Here is a 19194-nt window from a genome sequence, read left to right on the forward strand (position 1 = left end):
ACATTATTTCCTGAAATATCTGACTGAGAGCTGTCCTACATATTTACACCCATTCTCCACGTTCAAATCCCTGCCTCAAGAAACTTCTTGGCCAGGCGCGGCAGCTCATTCCTGTAATACCAGTACTTTGGGAGGCCGAGGCAGGTGGATCACCTGAGGTCAGGAGTTCGAGACTAGCCTGGCCAACATGGTGAAACCCCATCTCTACTAAAAATACAAAAGTTAGCTGGGTGTGATGGCAGGTGTCTGTAATCCCAGCTACTTGGGAGGCTAAAGCAGGAGAATTGCTTAAACCCAGGAGGTAGAGGTTGCAGTGAGCTGAGATGGCACCTTTGCACTCCAGCCTCGACGAAAGAGTGAGACTCCATCTCAAAAAAAAAAGAAATCTCTTGATTACAAAGAAGGGGCCTCCCTTTTATGCTTGTACATTGCTCCAAGGACAAAAAAATCTCAATGAAAATTATGAGTTTTGAGCAAACATTATTTAATAATAAATCAATTTGCTATAAACCTGCCTCGCTACACATATTTCAATTAAGACCAAGTGTAACTGTAGAACCAGGGTATTTTGGCTGAAGTCAGGGTGATCTGAATTCGCATGTGTGGTAGAGTGGAGCGGTGGGAGTGACTTTTCCTTTCTCAGACCCTCATTACTTTCAAATAATAATTCTTTGAGAAGAGACCCTTGTGAGCAAAAGCAGAGGAAGCTTCAAACTGCAAACAACTTTCCCAATGTATTTAAACACAATCTAATGAGACAGTTAAAAGCATGATGAAATATGACTGCCGTTCATAAACTTGAAGCATGATTTTGTAATTGTTAACATTTACTTTAATCTCTTTGTCTTTTTGAGCCAATTTCTTTAGGCTGTTTGGCACATTAATAATTAGATTATAGGCCAGGTGCAGTGGCTCATGCCTGCAATCCCAGCACTTTGGGAGGCCAAGGCAGGCGGATCCCCCGAGGTCAGAAGTTCGAGACCAGCCTAACCAATATGGAGAAACTCTACCTCTACTAAAAACACAAAATTAGCTGGGCATGGTAGCACATGCCTGTAATCCCAGCTACTCAGGAGGCTGAGGCAGGAGAATCACTTGAACCCGGGAGGCAAAGGCTGCAATGAGCCGAGATCGTGCCATTGCACTACAGCCTGGGCAACAAGAGCAAAACTCCATGTCAAGTAATAATAATAATAATAATAATAATATTTAGATTATAGACCAATTTAAAGTTTAAGGTTCTGGCAAAATAATTATTCTTTGAAGTAACTGGGTAAACTGTTAACAGCTCAGAAAAGTCTATTTTAATTATTTCTAATCAGGGACCCCATTTTATTTTTCTTCAAAAAGTAATACCATCCTATATTTACATTAAAAAACTTTTTAAGGATTTTTACTCTGGGTAATATTCTTTATTATGCTCCTAACAGTGTTGCATGCTGAGCAGGGTCTTATTTGGTTGAGAAGATTGAGGCTCAGTTTGGAAAGTATGAATCTCAGAGCAAACCCAGGTCTCCCTAACTCCTGGCCCGAGTAGCTAGGACTACAGGCATGTACCACCACAGCCAGCTAATTTTTTAATTATTTTTTGTAGAGACAGGGTCTCCATATGTTGCCCAGTCTGGTCTCAAACTCCTGGCCTCAAGCAATCCTACTGCCTCAACCTCCCAAAGTGCTGGAATTACAGGCGTGAACCTCTGCACCTGGCCAGTGCCCTTTCCATTCTATCAAAATCAGATGAAATCTTCCATATGAAAACTTATAACACTTTTTCCCTTCTAAGTAGCTTATTTGGGGTCTCCTCTTTCATCCTTATAAGAAAAACCATGGCAAAAAAAAAAAAAAAATAGGCAGGATGCCAAGTGCAAAATATATCAACATCAGTATAACCGGTTAGGAAAATTTACAGACCAACAGGCAATCATTTTAACTGATTCTTAAAACATAAATTTTAGTAAGTAATTTGAGAATAATATAACAACTGGGTTGTCATCCAATACTCCCATTACGTCATTGTGCTCCTTGAGACTTAGAACAACGTCATGTAGTTCTAAAATGGGGCTGCGGTGTGGTATGGTGGCTCACGCCTGTAATCCCAGCACTTTGGGAGGCTGAGGCAGACAGATCACGAGGTTAGGAGATCAAGAACATCCTGGCTAACACAGTGAAACCCCATCTCTACTGAAATACAAAAAATTAGCTGGGCATGGTGGCACACGCCTGTAGTCCCAGCTACGGGGCAGGCTGAGGCAGGAGAATCGCTTGAACCTGGGAGGCGGAGGTTGCAGTGAGCCAAGATCGCACCATTGCACTCCAGCCTGGGCGACAGAGCAAGACACTGTCAAAAAAAAAAAATGGGACTGCGGTGACAGTCGCAGGGCTGCATAAAATTACTAAGACTGGTCAACCTTAACATGGGCTAAATGTATAGTTCATAAGATAAACCTCAAGAAAGCTGTTAAAGCCATATACCCACTATTATGGGCTAAATTGTATCCCCCCCACCGCCAAAAAAAAATTCACATGTCGAAGTCCTAACCCCCAATACCTTAGAATATGACTGTCTATTTGGAGATAAGGTTTTAAAGAGGCAATAGAATTAAAATGAGGTCATTAGAATGAACTCCAATCCAATATGACTGTTGTCCTCCTGAGACTTGGACACAGATAGGCACAGAGAAAAGACCAAATGAAGTGAGAAGCGGCCACCTACAAGCCAAGGAGAGAGGCCTCAAAATACACCAACCCTGCCGACACCTTGATCACGGACATCTAGCCTCCAGAATTGTGAGAAAAAAATTGTTGTTTAAGCCACCCAGTCTGAAGTTTTTTGTTATGGGAGATGGGAGCCCTCACAAATTAATGCACTCCTCCCAACACACACACACACACACACACACAATACAATGCTACCTAATACAAGCTATATGAAAACCTACCCTTATGAATAGCTATTGATTTTTACTTCTCTTCTGGGCCATTTTTTTACTCATTAAATATTTTATGCTTAAATTTCAATTATTTATGTTTTAATGCTAATGGTTATAGATTTTAAGAATGAACTACAAGGCCAGGTGCAGTGGCTCATGCCTGTAATCCCAGCATTTTGGGGGCTGAGGCAAGTGGATCACCTGAGGTCAGGAGTTTCAGACCAGCCTGGCCAACATGGCAAAACCCCGTCTCTACTAACAATACAAAATTAACTGGGTGTGGTGGCGCATGCCTATAATCCCAGCTACTTGGGAGGCTGAGGCAGGAGAATCACTTGAACCTGGGAAGCGGAGGCTGCAATGAGCCAAGATCGTTCCGTTGCATTCCAGCCTGGGCAACAAGAGCAAAACTCTGTCTCAAAAAAACAAAGAATGAACTATGAAAATTCAGCATAGAACATCAAAGAGCTACCATAGCCTTATTAACTACATAGCTCAAATCTATAAAAATACAAATAAACCATGTTCTTTGTGGAGAATGACTTACCCAAAGTGTCCACAGTCACTGGTGGATACTGTGAAAACTGGAGCCAATATCTGGGCACCTGCTTCCTTATTAACCACTTAATGCTCATTGCTAGTCATAGTGAGAGTGGCCCAAAAAGCTGGGCCAAAGAAAGGGAAGATAAAATAATTCTTGTCATTGTGACTATACAAACTGTATAGAGTCCATATAATCAGAAAGCATAAAAATCATACAGTAAAGGAAGCACTATTTATTATATTTCATAACAGTAAAAGTTTCCCTTGTTTCAATTCCCTTCTCAATTTTGGACCGCAGGAACATACTGTGCCACACTGAAATCCTAAAATGACAGAAAAACATTGGGGTTAAGAAGTGTTTTTAGTCAGATGAGTTCTGAGGCGGGCAGCAATGAAGTTAAACAATGGCAGTTAATGGCATCTTTCCTTCATGCCTGTCCCCACACTTTGTTGACAAGTTGGGGTGCAAATGTGTGTTGCTGTGTTCTACTTGAAACATTTGACAGGACCTTTTCTTTGAAAATCACAATTGCAAACAAAAGTCTAACCTCAGATAAAGAGAGATTAAAATGGCGAAAAACCATCTTGAAATCACAAATACCACCCTCCGGTTCTAACAAAATAATCTGTTTTCTATGGAAGTTAAGGAAGAAACTTCCCAAACAGATGGAATGAGATTCTTTGTAGAGAAAACATGAAGCTAAGACAGTGAAATGTTGGGTGGTGTTCTGTAACCCAGAGGTCTGCCCCCTGCTATTTGTCTTACTTTTTTCTTTATGCCTATATTTTAATTACTCATTCTATCCTCTTTCATAGACCCTACAGAAGTGGTGACCGAAGAGGCCATCTGCCTTCCAAGAAAATCGCTAGTAAGTTGCCCAATATTTAAAGATACCTAACCCCAGGCCAGGCGCCGTGGCTCACACCTATAATCCCAGCACTTTGGGAGGCCAAGGTGGGTGTATTACTTGAGCTCAGGAGTTCAATACCAGCCTGGCCAACATGGCGAAACCCTGACTCTACTAAAAGTACAAAAATTAGCCGGGTATAATAACACACACCTGTAATCCCAGTTACTTGGGAGGCTGAACCAGGAGAATAGCTTGAACCCCAGAGGTGAAGGTTGCAGTGAGCCGAGATCACACCACTGTACTCCAGCCTCAGCAACAGAGCAAGACTCTGTCTCAAAATAAAATAAAAACAATAGATACCACATAGGAGTACCTTCCAAAACTCAGCTCTCTTTTTTTCTCTGGATTGACAACCAGTTGCAGCTGCCATAAAAGAAAGTACACAAATTCTAAAATCCTGGTGTTTAAATCTAACATATTTCCTATGTTAGCTGGCCGATAAGTTTGGAAATTTATATTTAATGTATCTCCACAGAAGCTATTTGCATTTCCAAGAATGTGACAACCTATGAAGGTGTTTACTTCATAGGCAGAGCAAAGTTTCAGACCATCTAACTATGCAGCATAGTTTATGTAATTCCCTCGCCTCTCAGAGGCTTTTTCAAATCTTGTGTTCACCAAGGGTTAAAAGCACCAACTCAATGCCTACAAGATCAGGCTACAGAATAGGAAAATCAAAACATTAAAATAGGTGTTAGACTAAATTTCACTGTGCTTTAGAGTAGATATCACCAATGGACAAGGATCTCTGCTTTTATGATTATGTAGGTTAATGGCCTGACCAAACGAATGGTCTTTAGTTTCCATTTTGGCTGCAGAGCAGGGTAAGTACAGGGCCTTGTCTTGCCATTCTGCCTTATTGCCCTGTGTTGACATCAAGGGGACCCATTTCAAAGGGAATATTGGTTACCATTTCAGAGTATATACTTATGAACATCAAACTCATTCTTAATATAAAAGGAAATTGAGAGTGCCAATTTCCTTTGGATGAGATTTGAGCTAAGAACAGGAGTAAGAGTCAGGTGTGGTGGCTCACGCCTGTAATCCCAGCACTTTGGGAGGCCAAGGCAGGCAGGCAGATCACTTGAGATCAGAGGTTCAAGGCCAGACTGGCCAACATGGTAAAACCCTGTATCTACAAAAAAAAATACAAAAATTAGCCAGGCATCGTGGCACACACCTGTAGTCCCAGCTACTCAGGAGGCTGAGGCAGGAGAATCACTTGAACCTGGGAGGCAGAGGTTGCAATGAGCCAAGATCGCACCATTTGCACTCCAGCCTGGGTGAAAGAGTGAGACTCTATCTCAAAAAAAAAAAAAAAAAAAAAGGAAGAGTTGGCATTAATCCAGCTAGAAAACCTACTCACTGATAGGAAAACTGTGATGTTGATCAAGTCCTTCATTCCATTAGGTCTCTGTGTAAAGAGGGTTGCAATAACTTCCTTCTTATATGAACACTCAGAAGAAAATTTACATAACAATATAGTACATTTATCAGAGCAAAAAAGTGAATGGAGGCTGATTAGTGTATAGGGAAGAACCATTAGCAAAATGATGCATTAAATGTCTGTTTCCATTTCTCTTGTGATAGATCGCTTGTTCATTTAAGTAACCCCTATGCTTTGATTATAGCTATCAGCATATAAAAATATTGTCTACGCTCCCAAAAAAAAAAAAATCACAAAGGTTTTTAGCCTCATAAAGTTTGGTAAATACGCATCAGAATAATTTCAAAAGTATTCAGTGACAAAGAAACGTAATATTTGTAACTATTAGCTAAACATAAAATATTACACATCTATGAGGCTGGCCTTGGAGACGAAGAAAAATGCAAAAACAAATTATGAAAAGTAATATCGGCCAGCCTCAGTGGCTCATGCCTGTAATCCCAGCACTTTAGGAGGCCGAGGCGGGCGGATCACCCGAGGTCGGGAGTTCGAGACCAGCCTGACCAACATGGAGAAACCCCGTCTCTACTAAAAATACAAAATTAGCTGGGCATGATGGCACATGCCTGTAATCCCAGCTACTCTGGAGGCTGAGGCAGGAGAATCACTTGAACCCAGGAGGCGGAGATTGCGGTGAACAGAGATCACGCCATTGTACTCCAGCCTGGGCAACAAGAGCAAAACTCCGTCTAAAAAAAAAAGAAAGAAAAAGAAAAGAAAAGTAATATCTTCAGGGACTGCAGTGTAGGATGTTTCTGTGCAGCGTTTTATTTAGCGAAGTTAAAGATACCATGAAGCATACCAAACTCGTTTATATATAAAATAGAAAATCATTTCTCCATCTGAAGGGAAGTCTATTGGCTACGTTTTAGTAAACTCTGAACCAAAGAACCTGCGAATGTCACTGTTCCAGCAGGAAGCATCTGGTTCATTCAGGCTATACCACAGACTGTCCATCATAACGTTTAGAAAAAATGTCAGCCATTCCAACCTTCTACCTCCATATTTTTTACCCCACCTAAGTATGTTGGTTCCCTAGGCTGCTACCACAAAGTACCACAAACTTGCCTATACCAACAAAAATTTGTTATCTCACAATTCTGGAGGCCAGAAGTCTGAAATTGAGGTATAGAAGGACCATGTCCTTGCTGAAGGCGCTTGGGAAGAAGCCCCTTTTGCCTCCTCTAGCTCTAGGTGGCTGCCGGCATTTCCTGGTTCTAGACTCTTCACTCCAATTTCCACCTCCATTGTCACGCAGTATTCTCCCTGTGTGTCTCTGTGTCTTTGTACAGCTTTTTAAAAACACCAATCCCAGCCTGGACAACATGGGGAGACCCTGTCTCTATGTATAATTTAAAAATTGTCCAGGCATGCTGGTGGACACCTGTAGTCCTAGCTACTCGGAAGGCTGCAGTGGGGGGATCACCTGAGTCTGGGAGGTCAAGACTTCAGTGAACTGAGATTGTGCCACTGCACTCCAGCTTGGGTGACAGAGACCCTGTGTCCAAAAAATAAATTTAAAAAAAAAAACACCAGTCATTGGATTTAGGGTGCAACCTAATACAGTATGATCTCATCTTAACTTGATCACACATGTAAAGACCCTTATTTCCAAATAAGGTCATGTTCTGAGGTTCCAGGGAGACGTGAACTTGGGGAGGCCCTATCCAACCCAGTACATTCACCAATGATAAAAATATGTTTTTATTAATCAAATATCATCTGAGAATCCACAATTTTTAAACATATATACTGTGTTAAGAGTCCGAATACAAGTATTCCAAATTATCCTTTTAAAGTTTCTTTTTTTTTTTTTTTTTTTTTTTGGTGAAATGGAGTCCCACTCTTTCACCCAGGCTGGAGTGCAGTGGCATGGTCTCAGCTCACTGCAACCTGCGCCTCCCAGGTTCAAGTGATTCTCCTGCCTCAGCCTCCTGAGTAGCTGGGACTACAGGTGCCCACCAACACTCCCAGCTAATTTTTGTATTTTTAGTAGAGATAGGGTTTCACCACATTGGCTGGGCTGGTCTCAAACTCCTGCCCTTAAGTGATCTGCCCACCTCGGCCTCCCAAAGTGGTGGGATTACAGAAATGAGCCACCACACCTGGACCCTTTTAAAGTTTCTTAATCTCAAATGACTGAAATTATATCTACACATCAGACAACTTCTCCTGCGCTGGGTACAGCAATGCAGATTGTTGTTGTTCTTTACTTCCTGTTTTTTTTCTTTGTTAATCTTTAAAAAAAAAAAAAGATAGTTCCTAGTTTTAAAAAAATGCTGCATGCTGCTGGAGAAGTCCATCATCCCTGACCATCTTTTTGAAACATGACCTGCTTCAGGAACATGCTCTAGTTTTATGCCTCCCTTTATAGTCATAAAATAGATTTAATTTTTTCCTATGTACCCTATCATCCTGCCTTAGACAAACTTACAATACTTAGTAGCTTCGGTTAACAAATATGACTATGGAAAACAGGTGATAGTCATCATTAATTTAAGGTAAAAAGCAGAGCCACGTGGTTAAAATACAAGTTTGAAGAAGTCTCTTACTGCTTTTATGTATGGAGAGCAGTGATCTCAAGACACTTCATCTTCAGAGACTGAACTGACAATGGTGCCAATATGAGAAGAAAAAGTGTCATATTTGAGATACCTGTTGTAGTAGCCTGAGTTTTGGACTGGGGCTTGAAGGAAAAAAAATTTATTGAGCTGGGCGAAGTGGCTCACACCTATAATCCCAACATTTTGGGAGGCCAAGGCAGGAGGATCACTTGAGCCCAGGAGTTCAAAACCAGCTTGGGCAACAATTTCTAAACATGTATATTCTGTTTAGAGTCCAGATACAAGTACAATACAAATACGGAGTTTCTATGGCAAAAACCTGTCTCTACAAAAAATACAAAAATTAGGGGGCATGGTGGTGAGCACCTGTAGTCCCAGCACTTAGGAGGCTGAGGTGAGAGGATCGCTTGAGCCCCCGAGGTCAAGGCTGCAGTGAGCTGTGATTGTGTCACTGCATTCCAGCTTGGGCAACAGAGCAAGACACAGTGGCTCACGCCTGTAATCCCAGCACTTCCATCCACTCCATCTCTTCTTCAGTTTCATCAAGACCTGTAGGTACTTGAGCCCTTTCTTTTTTGCCCATCTGCCATGACCACTCTCTTCCTTAACCAACATAGACATAGTAGTTCCTCAGATTCTTTCCTGCCAAGATCTTCAATTCCCTTGCCCCCTTGTCCCCTTGACATGCCTCTCCCCTGAAACCACAAGCTCGATCTAACCAACTCTTCTCCTATTGACATTCGTAGGGGCATAGCTGGAGGCTGCTGGAGGAAAGCCCACCACCCCACAGATTGCAGCTGGCCATTAATGCTGCCCACCAGGCTTGTGTTTCCTGATCAGCTGTTCTCCTCGTGCTGCAGTGGCTATTTCCAACCCTCTCAGCTGTCTTCAAACCTTCTACCCCCGTAGAGCAGAGACAGCTAGCTGAGGAGCCAACCAGCATCTCCTGCTTCCAGGACCCCCAGGAAAGCCACAAACCACCAAGTTCAAGTCATGGAGTATGAGCAGAAGTGATGTGCCCCTTCAAGCTCATTATTGTTGGAAATATCGAAAACCTTTAAAGTAAAAAAAAAAAAAGGCCAGGCATGGTGGCTCGTGCCTGTAATCCTAGCCCTTAGGAGGCCAGGGCAGGTGGATTGCTTGAGCCCAAGAGGTTAAGACCAGTCTAGGCAACATGGTGAAAGTCTATCTCTACAAATAATACAAAAAATAAAAATAAAAAAAATAGCCAGGTACAGTGGCATGTGCCTGTAGTCCCAGCTAGTTGCGGGGCTAAGGTGAGAGGATCGTTTGAACCAGGGAGGCAGAAGCTTCAGTGAGCCAAGATCACACCATTGCACTCCAACCTGGGCAACAGAGCAAGACCGTCTCAAAAAATAAAAAAATAAAAATTTAAATGATGTGCCTCTTCTCTGGACCAGGATTATCCAAACCTCTCACAAATGTTCCTCTCTTTCCCCATCTACAGAGTGGGTGCTAGGGCCTGAGGCCACCAGTTAAAGAATCAGAGCCTCTCTCTCTCTCAACTGAGGTCCAGAATGACTTTGTGAAGCAAATAAGCAAAACACACACACACACACACCTCAAATCTCTGACGCTCGGCTGTGCCCAGTGGGAAATACATATAAGCTCACCATTGAGACGTGGCTAGGGCAGAGTGGCCCTTCACTACTCCACCCTGTGCTGGCTCCTCCTACTCAGCATGTGGCCTTGCTTCCTGTTCTACCAAAGAAGAAGGAAAATGTGTTTTGCTTTCCTTTAAATAATAGATACCAGCTTCCTGTGGCCTGACTAATTAGGGCTTAGTGATGCCTGTTGTCATCAAGGAGATGAGCTCTCACCTGATACGAGATCAGCAGTCATTAGGGCCTCCAGTCTCTAAATCTCAGCATGGAGGGCAAGATCTGAGGACCTGGGGGCAAAGGGAGTTCACAGACCCGGGCTCCGGACCTCTGCCCTTCCACATTTCCTACAGAATTATATCCTAATGGAATGTGTTTTTCTGTCTAAAAGTCTTTTATTGAACTTCCTTATGTTTCTATAACAAAAATAGGTGTACACATTGAAATTTTTAAAAATTATTTACTTTGATCTTAAAGCTCTGTATTTAAATTTTCTTCTGGATTAAATTATCTTTACCATTGTTTTCAGTGAACAGTTGATCAAAGTACCTAAATATTACATATTTTAAGTCATTAAACAGAAAGTAAATATAAAATATAAAGGAAATATATTGAGAACGAAGCTCCTGAAAGGTGAATGGTACTATTTGTTTAATAGTTTAGAGGGCTTTTGCAATTTTTAATGTATCTGTAGATGATAGCCTGAGACTAAGTTGGCATGGATTTTATTCCTATTTTTGTTTATATATATATATATATACAACTGTGAAAAACTTGTTCACATAAATAAATAGAAATGGGAAGGGAATTTGGGCACAGAAATGATATTCAATTCCCTGAACAACTTCTCAGTTTTACTGATAAGATTAAATTATTGTGAATGCTTTTCCACTTGAAATAAGTAACTTTCTTAGTTCATCTGTCAATGAAACAAATCACTTGATTAGCTGACAGGTGAGAAACAAATAAACAACATGATTATTTCCTCCTTCAGTTGAAAACTCTCTGGTTTGCAAAAGAGCCCATCAATCCATCATTCACTTTCTCAACACTCCCATCCACTGCTACTGTTTGCTTTCTTTTCTTTTTCTTTTTTTTTTTTTTTTTTTTTGGCAACAGAGTCTCACTTTTTGCCCAGGCTGGCCTCCCAGGTTCAAGCCATTCTCCTGCCTCAGCCTCCAGAGTAGCTGAGTTTACAGGTGCCCACCACCAAACCCAGCTAATTGTTGTGTTTTTAGTAGAGACGGCGTTTCGCCACATTGGCCTGGCTGGTCTCAAACACCTGACCTCAGGTGATCCACCCAGTTTGGCCTCCTAAAGTGCAGGGATTACAGGCATGAGCCACTGCGCCTGGCCTACCATTAGCTTTCATATGCAGGGGGTTACACCCAGGGAAAATACCCTTCAGGAAGATTCGCATGAAGGCAAACTCTCAGGAAGAAAAATTTTAGCAAAACATACATATGGAATTTGCTGCCCCCGGCAGTCTGGAGGAAAAGGACATCCACTCGGTCTCTTTGGGCTGAGGCCCCACTGAGACCAAGCTACTGGACTTTCTCTCTGATTCCATCAGGTAGGACCCAGCATCTTCTAGGACCTGCAATCCCTGGTGAGAGCCAGTCCTGAACCCAGTGGTAAGAAATTTCAATCCTTGACCCACTTCTGGACAGGAACACTGCTCTCCTTCACTCCCTCTGGGTCTGGGGAGGAAGTGGGGAAGCATTAAAACTTGCTTTGTTCACACAGTGAGTCTGCGTTTTCTACATAAAGAAAATCTAGAACTTGACAATGAGTGTTCCAGCAAATCAATACACTAGAGATTCTAACTGAATTCCCTTCCTCATGTTTGGAAAAGAGCTCTTCATGTCACGTCACTTCACAGTCTGCTTGTTCTGGAATGGCTGCCATGCTCTGGTTGTCAGAGGCATTTGAACCAAAGCAACTCCATCTTAAATAAGGGCTGGGTAAAAATAAGGCTGAGACCTACCGGGCTGCATTCTAAGTCACCGGATGAGCTAGAAGGTCAGCACAAGATACAGGTCATAAAGACCTTGCTGATAAAACAGCTTGCAGTAAAGAAGCCGGCCAAAACCAAGATGGTAACGACAGTGACCTCTGGTCGTCCTCACTGCCACACTCCCACCAGCGCCATGACAGTTTACAAATGCCATGGCAATGTCAGGAAGTTACCCTATATTGTCTAAAAAGGGCAGGCATGAATAATCCACATTTTGTTTAGCATATAACCAAGAAATAATCATAAAAATGGGCAACCAGCAGCCCCTGGGGCTGCTTTGCCTACCAAGTAGCCATTCTTTTATTCCTCTACTTTCTCAATAAACTCACTTTCGCTTTACTCTATGGACTCTTCCTAAATTCTTTTTCATGCGAGATCCAAGAACCCTCTCTTGGGGTCTGGATGGGGACCGCTTTCTGGTAACAGGGCCTTCCTGATTTAATCGGGGATGGTTGGGATGGACAGGGACTCACAGTCACAAAATATGGCTACCTAAGACCAGCATTAGGAGTAGGATGAAGGGTCTTTCCCCTGGAAGGGCTGTAATCTTGCTAATGCCAGCTTTCCCTCTCTCTGTCTCTTCACAGTGTCAGAGTACCCTTCCTCCTGGTCAAGGCTAACACCCCAACCTGGCCCTGAAAACCATTCCCCACTACCCTCTCAACCCCCTGCACTTCCCTTATCACCCACCCACCTATTCAGGGATCTGTTATCTAAATACAACCTTCTGGCCAGGTATGGTGGTTCCTGCCTGTAATCCAGCACTTTGGGAAGTGGAGGCAGGAGGATTGCTTGAGGCCAAGAGTTCAAGACCACCTGGCCAACAAAGCACAACCCCATCTCTAAAAACAAATAAATAAATACACCCTGGTGTAACATCACTAACCTCTCTGCTAGTACCTTCCCTTCACTATTTAAAATGCTGACAATTTCTCCCTAGAAACTCACTCATCCAGGTAGTAAATCATAAAATGCAGCTACGATAATTAAAATATCTTGGAACTGCAAAAGAAGAAAACAGAGGTACAGAGTCCAGAAACAGACCCAGCTGCATTCTAAAATGAAATTTATGCCATGTTGGCATTTCAAATCAATGGGAGAAAGTGCATTGTGTAATAAATAAAATACTTTGAAGATAAATAAATCTTAGGCCCAATTTTCCCTCACAAGCCAAAAGGAGCTTCCTGATGAATCGAAAGTTTAAACATAAAATCATAAAACTACTAGAAGAAATCCTGGGAAGTCATTTCTAAGCATGAGGAAGTCATTTCTAAGCAGAGATGCAAAATCCTAAATTTAAAGGAAAAGATTTTTAAATCTGTTAGTGTAAAAACATAAAACTTACATTTCCTTACAATGTCATATCATTCAATAAATAACAGCCAAAGAAAATTAACAAAAAGTCCAAATGACTTGCCGAATTCACTTATTAATTCTAGTATTGTGCTTTCCTTTTTCAATATTTAAGCAAATAATCTCATCTTCTATTGCATTAGCTAGAGCCTCCAAAACAATGTAGGAGTAATAAATAAGTTGAGATAACAAGTGTATCTGCCTTATTCCTCATTTTAATTCAGTTAACTTTTTTTGTTCTATAATACTTGGTATGATGTTTGCTTTTGGGTTTTGGCAAATCTCATCATATTTAGGTAGCTTTTTTCTCTGAAATGAATATTGAATTATCACATACTTTTAAATATTTATTAATATAATCTTGCAGGTTTTCTCTTTTAATTTGTTACTGTAATTGATTATTATTTATAGTTTTTTAAATGTTGAACAATTCTTGCATTCCAGAATAAATTTACTTAATCTTGGTATTTATTCTTTTTTTTTTCTTCAAGGTTAACACGTTAATATATTGACATTTTCGCTTACAAACGTACAATTTGCATATGTAGGAAAAAAATCAGTTCTGTAGACACAAGAGAATACTAGAGACAGAAAGCAATCACAAAAAGTTCAGTTCTGGAGAGAAAGTGGGACTGCATTCCATGGCTTGTATCTATATACACTAGGGAAGGAAAAAGAAATATTCCGGGGGATCAAAACTCGATGTGGAAAATAAACTTGGGTCATTTTGTCTCAACTGAGAATCTTCTTATGATCCAGGTGGCTACACTAAGTCCTGGATGGCCTAAAATGGGCAGTCTGGCCTTGTTCACAAATTATGATCCAAGATATTAACCACAGTTCTCCCTCTTCTCTTTAATATCCAAGACCCTGAAGTTGATTCAAGGAATGAAAAGAACAGAGCTAAAAGAACAATCAGATTAGCATGCAAGTAATGTCAATGGCCAACTTCTTCAAGGTATGGATCATTATTTAAAAGTACACATAGAGGCCGGGTGCAGTGGTTCACGCCTATAATCCCAGCACTTTGGGAGGCCGAGGCAGGCGGATCACAAGGTCAGGAGATCGAGACCATCCTGGCTAACACGGTGAAATCCCGTCTCTACTAAAAATACAAAAAATTAGCCGGGCGTGGTGGCAGGCACCTGTAGTCCCAGCTACTCAGGAGGCTGAGGCAGGAGAATGGTGTGAACCCGGGAGGCGGGACTTGCAGTGAGCTGAGATCATCGTGCCACTGCACTCCAGCCTGGGCGACAGAGTGAGACTCCGTCTCAAAAAAAAAAAAAAAAAGGACACATGAAAGTAAAATGCTTACTCAAAAATGAACAGAAGTTTCTTCTAACTCACGCACTTCTTGACTTGGAATTAGTAAGTGTAGCACTGTAAACAAAGGATGTCGTTGAGATACTGAGGCTATCAAAATGTTGGCATCTGTGGGAGTTGTGGCCAAAGAAATGAAATATCTGAGCCCACCTTATCCCCAGTATGCATTTCATACCAGGATCAAATCACTAATGACCGTGAATTTCCAGGCTCAACTATGGCTGCCTAATGAGGCTGGCCCCACTGGGGATGGGGACTGGGGAGGGGACACACACGGGTGCCCAAGCTTCAGTCCACAACTCCCCCAGTTCATCCAGAAGCAGCCATGGGGCACAGGGAGACGTCTGCTTCAAGAGCATTTCAGCTGCAAAAGTCAATACTCTCTGGTTCCTGTAATTCCCTCCCGGTAATTCCAAGTCCAAAATTACCACCAGTGCAACATGAAAAACTGTTCACAGTTTTTAAGTAAAGCGTACATACAGCTTTAACAACGATTATAATCTTAACAAAGCCGTTCTTATTATACAGGATGGAAAATCCTCAAAGCAACATTTTAAACCATGGACACTAGCGTTGTCATACGTTGCATCTATCCAGAGACGACAGATAAACACACATCCTTCCAGGTGGGAACAGACACTCTCATGTCAACAAGTCCCCTAGGACTGGCGATAAAAACAGACTTGTGGTCACCACTCGGTTTCTCGGGCATCTGGCTTCATGTGGAATCCTATGTAAGTTGGCCTCAGAGGGAAGTAACTGAGCAGCAAAGCAAGACAGCATGTATGTAACTAGTCGGGCAAAATAACACGTCTGTGCTACCTGGAACGTATGTTAGGGAAAACAGGACCATATGGAGGGTGGGGCAGAGATATTCACTGCGCTAAACTGCCTTTTTACAATCACATGTTTAAAGCATGAAGGACAGAAAACCAGAATAATTCAGAGCTTGAAAATATGAAACAACAGAAATGTGAATATTTGAAATACATGGTTCATAATATTAGAAATAAGAGCATTGGACAGAAAGGCAGGACTGGATTTTCCAGAGACTCCCACATTTTGGGGCTCAAAATTCCATGTTCTAAGCTTCTCTATCATGCAGAGATCAAGAACAAAAGCAAGGCAGGGGTCCTGGCCAGACTGAGTGGCACCTTGAGCCAGTCCCTGTGTCCTGAGGGCCCCTGGGCCCCATTTCCCATCCATAACCCGAGTTTGCTCAGCTACGGTCTGTCCTGGTGCTCAGTGGACAGCCACAGGGCCCCGTTCCTGTGGGCCTTCAGGGGGACAAGAGAGAGCAATCCCCCCACAGTCCAACCTCTCAGAAGGCCTGAAATGAAAATGCTCTAACTAAGGCTCTCCTTCCACTCCCCCACCTTTCTTTTAATATTAGTCTCTCAACAAGCAGAAAAATAGGCTATAAGGAGGCTGAGGCAGCAATGCAAACACCCCAGGCAGACACACACTCAAATAGCTCTCTCTGAATAAAGCAAATCTGCCCCCACACACTTGTTTGTTATTTTTCTGGCTTCTCCAAGTTTTAAAGGATAAAACCCTAAAACTCAGAAGCTCAAATCAATTCCTAATGAGGGATATGTTTTCCAAATACGGCTACCGAAACCATACAAGAATAACCTGAGAATAAGAAGCTAGGGGCCGGGCACAGTGGCTCAAGCCTGTGATCCCAGCACTTTGGGAGGCCAAGGCGGGTGAATCCCAAGGTCAGGAGTTCAAGACCAGCCTGACCTAGATAGTGAAAGCCCATCTCTACTAAAAAAAAAAAATACAAAAAAAAATTAGCCAGGCTTGGTGGCAGGCCCCTGTAATCCTAGCTACTTGGGAGGCTGAGGCAGAGAATTGCTTGAACCCGAGAGGTGGAGGTTGCAGTGAGCCTAGATCATGCCACTGCACTCAAGCCTGGGTGACAGAGTGAGACTCTGTCTTAAAAAAAAAAAAAGAAAAGAAAAGAAAGAAAAAGAAGAAGCTAGGGTTAGGCAGATTTCTGAAGCATCGTTTTTTCAAAGGCTGGCTGTGCCCTCTCATCCTGAGGAGTCACCCTTGCTGGGGGCCTGTGGAGCCCCAGAAGGCGGGTCAGGGGGCTCTCACATCACAGCCTAGGAGAAGTAACCAGAAGCTTACCAATCCACAGCTCCTGGGGTAACATGCATCCGGTTCTGGTCTTTGGCTTGAAAAAGTTAAACAGAAAGGAACTGTAGATTTTCTTGCCACAATCACTCATGACGCATACAGCACTATATTACTGGCATAACATGAAAACAAAGTATCCCTTAAGCACTACACCTAACTCTAAAAAGAAAATGCCTTTCAAAACAGCTATGCTCAAATAAAGTATTCCGAGACCTCCGTAAGGACAGTCCTAGAATGAGCCAGTGCCCCTGGAGAGCCCATATTTGAACAAAATAGCACAGTTCTGGCCAGGCGCAGTGGCTTATGCCTGTAATCCCGGCACTTTGGGAGGCTGAGGTGGGCAGATCACAAGGTCAGGAGATCAAGACCATCCCGGCCAACATGGTGAAACCCCATCTCTACTAAAAATACACAAATTAGCCGAGTATGGCGGCACGTGCTTGTAATCCCAGCTACTCGGGAAGCTGAGGCAGGAGAATCACTTGAACCCTGGAGGCAGAGGTTGCAGGGAGCCAAGATCGCGCCACTGCACTCCATCCTGGGGGACAGAGCTAGACTCCATCTCAAAAAAAAAAAGGAAAAAGAAAAAAATAGCACAGTTCAAACCTTTCTCTGTGGTACTTATGTGGATTAGTTACAATTATGACGTCACTACTTTCAAAGGAACGATTAAAATTATTATTAAAAACATTTGTGACAGACAGAAATGCCCTGTAAATCATGTTACTGCACACAGGGTTATCAGGAGCTATGCACATCAATACCTTATGGCCTCTAGAAGACCAAGAATAGACACCCTAAGGCCATGACCATGGCCACTCCTGACAACATGCCCACTGCCCAGGTCACTGTCTCGATATCACTCCTGAATGATGACTTGGTTAGCAGGCTGCTGTCCATAAAGTCCTGCATACGAGTACTGGTAGGGCACAGCCTATGCCTGTCCATTAGCAGCATAGACAATTTGAGTTCCTGGCAGGCACATACCACTGTATGGCTCACAGGCCTATTCCTCAGTGGCTGGTGCAGCATAGGCTGTGTGTGGTGGAGGGGAGGAAACCACGAGTGTCTCATCAGTCATGACTGTGGAGCCCACACAGGCTGTGTTTGTCCCGGAATCTTGGAGTGTAAATTTCCAGGCCAAGCAATCACTGTGTTTTCTGCACAAAGACTAATTGCTTTCCCATCTGAGCAAACAATCTGCAGCATGCAGTCTTTTTCTATACAAAACCATACAAGAATAACCTGAGAATAAGAAGCTAGGGGCCGGGCACAGTGGCTCAAGCCTGTAATCCCAGCACTTTGGGAGGCCAAGGCGGGTGAATCACAAGGTCAGGAGTTCAAAATTCCATGTTCTAAGCTTCTCTATCATGCAGAGATCAAGAACAAAAGCAAGGCAGGGTTCCTGGCTTGCTTATATACAAATTATATATGATATATTTTAATAAGAATATTATATATTATATAATCAATTTAAATATTAATGTATATTATATTTAAATGTGATTATATAATATATAAATATTATTTATTATACAATATATAATATATATTTTGTACATTTTTTGGGGGGGGACAGGGTCTCATTCTGTCACCCAGGCTGGAGTGCAGTGGCACAATCTCGGCTCAACACAACCTCCACCTCCCAGGTTCAAGCAATTATCCTGCCTCAGCCTCCCGAGTAGCTGGGATTACAGGTGCGTGCCACCATGACTGGCTAATTTTTGTATTTTTAGGTGAGACGAGGTTTCACTATGTTGGCCAGGCTGGTCTCGAACTCCTGACCTCAAGTGATCCGCCTGCCTCGACCTCCCAAAGTGCTGGGATTACAGACGTGAGCCACCACTCCCGTCAGTATGCAGTCTTTTGACTTTCCATCCAGAGGCTGACTATCCCGACATTCCTGCCCGGTAGGGATGTTGAGGCATTCCACTTGCATGTGGGCCTTATCGTCAACACTCTGCCGAGTCTGGTCATCATAATAGGTCAGGTACCACGTGACCACAGGTCAAACCAATTCTTATTCCAGAGCTTCAACATAGCACTCTGTTGCAGCAACCAGCCACTCTTCAGGCCATCTCCACCCACCAGCCAGAGTGGAGAATGCAAAGACACTGCTGGGGTTCCTCAGCTCCAACTGTCACACCAATATCTATTCTTCTAATGTAATACTGCATTTGGTTTGCGAATATTTTATCTAGAATTTTTACACCTATATCCATAAGTAAAATCAGCCTATAGTTTTACTTTTGAAATATCTTTATTGGCTTTTATAAAATGTAATGCTAGCTTTCATACAATAAATTGGGAAACAGGAAAATATTTTATAAGATAAT

General features: G+C 42.4%; 2 pseudogenes; both read right to left on the reverse strand.

Moving 5' to 3' along the window:
- The window catches only part of LOC116467776 (nuclear factor erythroid 2-related factor 3-like), a 39902-nt pseudogene extending 22953 nt beyond the window's left edge, over positions 1-16949 (reverse strand).
- Positions 16950-17632: 683 nt separating this feature from the next.
- LOC116468505 (pleckstrin homology domain-containing family B member 2-like) lies at positions 17633-18838 on the reverse strand (annotated as a pseudogene).
- Positions 18839-19194: the final 356 nt, after the last annotated feature.

The sequence above is a fragment of the Hylobates moloch genome, unplaced genomic scaffold (genome assembly GCF_009828535.3).
Source record: "Hylobates moloch isolate HMO894 unplaced genomic scaffold, HMol_V3 SCAFFOLD_5, whole genome shotgun sequence".
Taxonomy (NCBI): Eukaryota; Metazoa; Chordata; class Mammalia; order Primates; family Hylobatidae; genus Hylobates; species Hylobates moloch.